This window comes from Apaloderma vittatum, unplaced genomic scaffold, assembly GCF_000703405.1.
Source record: "Apaloderma vittatum isolate BGI_N311 unplaced genomic scaffold, ASM70340v1 scaffold5945, whole genome shotgun sequence".
NCBI classification, from domain to species: Eukaryota; Metazoa; Chordata; class Aves; order Trogoniformes; family Trogonidae; genus Apaloderma; species Apaloderma vittatum.
In genome coordinates, this window is record NW_009715351.1 from 23639 (window position 1) to 27831 (window position 4193).

Genomic DNA, 4193 nt, shown 5'->3' on the forward strand with positions numbered 1-4193 from the left:
CTTACTCAAGACTTGTCACTTTTAGTCAGTAGTTCTGCAAGGAGTACTTGCTTAGAAAAAAGCTTGAGCAACTAGTCTTATACTAAACTCCTATTTGGTATCCACAGATGAAGCACTAAGATGTTAAAATGTGGCAGTATTTGGGTAAATGGGTCTGTTGAAGGCAGAGATGCACAAGCGTGACTACAATAAGGCACTAAATCACATCCAGCCCGTTGAGAGCAAAGGATGCCGACACTAAGCGCTGCTTGCCTCAGTTATCCGAAAGGTTGCCTTGTCCTATGCAATCTTTGTGTAATGTATAACTAGAGCAAGAACAGTAACTTGGTCTTGCAACTACCAAAACTATCCGCTGTGCTTGTGTTTCATCACTTGGTCAGCTGATGAACTGTCAGAAGACTTACATGAGAAGTATTTTAGATCCCTCTTATTTCCTTCTAGCATTTTGATACATGTTTTCTTGAGGGTGTAATTCCACTGCAGGTTCCAAACACTCATGATCTTCAATAAGAAGTGTCTTATGTAGTGCTCCTGCAGCCCGATGCAATTTAAAAATGTTCGGAGGGAAGTAAGACTTGCCCAGGGAGCACCCTGACATTAGGGGTGTCTGTTAGCAAGCATGTGCTGAGGTGTCTTGCCCAGCAGGAGCTGGTGGTGTGGTACCTCCTGTGCTTTGGAGACAGGTGGGTTGATACTTGACACTCGTGGAGAACTAATGTTCCTTTGTCTTATTCAGGAGGTGTGCTGAAAGCCCCAATCTAGAGTTAATTATTAAATACTTCAGTTTTACTGTTTTAACCTCAGTTGCTTTAGCTTCTCGAATGGAAAGCTGGCCTCTTGATATGAACGTAGTTGGAACAACTTCCCTGATCTTAATTATTTTCTCCTCTTTCAGCCAAAAAGATGAAAACTAATTCCACTGTTGGTCTTAATGTTTTTACCATAGGATTACTCTCTGTGTATGAGTGTGTGTATGGTTTCTTCTACAAGAACAGAATCATATGAACATCCTAATTCTGAAATTTTTCTAGGATCTAAACCCAACTGTACCTCCTCTATAGTCAGCCAAAACAGAGGGTGAGGTAGACCATTACCTCACACATAAAGTTTATTATTCTGGGTGAAGCTCATTCTCTTACACATTTGAACCTTTGTAAATAGTCCAACTAGTAAATAGTGAGTGTAAAATGGAAAATAAATGTAATTTAAACCTTTTGTTACTCAATACACAAATGGTTAACTTCTACTTTTTTAACACAAATTGTGTAAAATGCTGCTATGAATTTTTTTGTGCTGTTACACTTTTTTAGGAAGAAATGTTGTTGCCACAAGTTACTGCTTAGAAAACCAATCTTGTGCCATATGTAAATGCAGTGAAACTAGGGAGACAGATGACCTGAGCTCTTAATGCTGCTCTCTTTGAAGAGGCATAAATACTACTGACAAGAGGCATGAGCCGCAAAGTTGAAGACTCCTGAAATGTCAAGTAGGACGCTGCTTCCCACCCCTGCGTCTCCTATTCCAGGTCACTTCAGAACTGGAAAGAACAGCGGGAGCCTGTTGAGGTGCACCTTCCTAAAGGTGCTGACAGCTTGCCTCTCCTTTCAGTCAGGATGTAGGGGCCGGGGAAGGAGCATTGATACTTCAGCAGCGCACGCAAGCCTGTGCATGCTTTGCGCTGAACCTAATCCAGATCGGGACACTGTTTGCTCAGCTCTTCTTTAAACTGATCGGTCTGGCAGAAGCACAGCTTTGCCAGGCGAAACAGAAGAAGGTGGGGTTGAGCATGTTACAGAATTTCTACTCTTTGTTAAAATCGTACCCGCAGTGCATAAGGGTAGCTCCGGCTCTAAAGCTCCCTTCAAAAGAGAGAATCGTTTAGCTCCCTTTTTTGTTTTGATCACTGTGCTCAGTTTTTTGTTCAGTAGTCATTTTAACACTTTAAATTGAGCAAACTTGTACAGGCTTTCTTGTACGAAGATTATATAGAATCTGTGAAAGCTAAAACAAGAATCTGGAGTTCTTATTCATTAAAAAAACTGCTTCTGTCTCCATTTCAGATTCTTGGAATGAAACCAATCCAAGCTTGTATGAGATTTAGTGGTAATGCATGATCTTATTTTGTAACTCTTGAATTATGTATTTGATAATAATGTAAAAATGTACAGTATTGCTGTTGCTAACAAACTCAGAGTTGATTGCCTATAAATATTTTGGTTATTTTTTGGTCACACACATTTGAGCTGTTCAGTAGTTGCCAGACAGCTAGTTTGGGTTTTTTAACAGCATCTATTGTATAAATCTCTTCAGTCTCTATGCAACCTTCAGAAAGGAGCTCTGCTGCTTAGTTTGACTTAGACTCCCTTTCGAAGACAAATGTGCTGTGAATTGTAAGGATAAAGTGAAAATGCTTCAGTTGTGTTACAGGGATCAAGTGTAGTAAAGAGACAGCGGCTTCAGCCCTAATGAAATCTGACACTAAACTCCAACAGGAAGGGTCTGTGTCAAAATTGGAACAGGAAGGCCAGGGTTTTTTGTACCACCTATCAGTGCAAATGTATAGGAGCATTTCGAGTTTACACGCATCTCTGTTTAGATGGGCCGAACCAATTTCATACAGAGCAGATTAGGGATTTTTCTCACACCATGAATTCTGCACCATGTATCCAGGTTTGGTCCTCCAGAGGACAAAGGGAAGAGACAGGTTGTCACCTGCAATTTTCAGAGTCTAGTTTATGCTGCTGCTGCTTTTCTGGGCTGTTGGGTTTTGAGGTTATCGTGAGTTAAATTACAACAGTATCATATAGAAATAGCCTTAAAGTTTAAAATCAGGTGGAGCCAGGATTAAGTGCAACGGATGTGCTTTTAAACACCACAAGAAATACTGAGGTATTGCAGAGAGGCTGGTGAAGTGAAAAATTTTACTTGGTGCTTACTTGCACCTTAACACTAGGCTGTTAACAATGTGCTGTGCAAAAAACCTGAGGGACAAACACTTGGTTTACTTACCAACGTTGGTTTGTGAAGTGAAAACTGAAGGGAATGGGTTGGGGGGGTGGGGGGGGGCAAATTAAGTTGTAAACATTTTGACCTGCTTGCATGGATTTTCTTTAAAAATTGGTGTAAGAATTTTGACTTTTTATATTTGAGAAATACCAAAATAAAATCTAAATTAGTCCTGTGGATGATGTAGTCTTTCTATCACAACTCCTGCAACCAAAGTGCTTGTGCAGGAATCTTCTGTCTCACCTAAAACAGACTTGGTTTCATCTCGTATGTCCTACTTCTTGCCTCATCCTTGCACTCTGGCCCTGTGGATGAGCCCTCCAAAGAGCTGACCCCAGCAGAATGGCCCTGCCTTACCCTACAGCTCTTGCCCATCTAATTGCTGCCCAGACCAAGGTGATTTCTGATTCCCTTTCCTTCTCTTCTGTGCCTGCCAGTTGCAACACAGGTGTGTATTTAATACCTGTACATAACCATGAGAGCAGTTGCATCAGACCAAAGGCCCAGCCCAGCTCTTCGTTTTCAGCAGCATCTGGAGGAATTGTTTACAACAGGACAGTGAGTATTTGCCTCAAATGCCCTCCAATCCACCACCAGTTGTGGCTCTGGATCCTCCCCAGCCCATTTCTTTGTGCTGTTACAAGAAATGGGTTTCTTTTCCTTGACACCACACGCCACTCCCCCTTACAACACATGTGTCTCTAATACTCAGCCTGCTGAGACCGAATTCCTTGAGTTTTTTGAACCTTCTTCCTTCCACATTGACACTGAGGAGTTACTCTCTTCTCCCTCCTTTCTGTATGACTTCTGACAACTAGACAGTTACCGCACAACCTTCTCCAGACTTAAGGGAGTTTTACTGTAGTTGCGTCTGGCTCCTATCAGTATTTTTCCAATGCATCATGAAGTTGAAGCACACAAGCAGGGGTAGAGTGTGTGTTCAAAGCACAACACAGAGAGAAGGCAAAATCGCTGACTTATCCAAGACTTGGAAAACTATGATAATCTTCAAGCTTTAAGTTGAATGTGTTTCAGTTTAAAACTTGCTCTCTTACCTTCAACGCTGTTCTGGCCTCAGTGCTGCTGTGACATGAGGCTGGGCCACTGCATGCTCAGCTCAAGCGCTGCAGCCAGCACCATGTCCGCATATGGAGGACAGCGTTCAGCCGGAGAGGTATCGTCCCTTC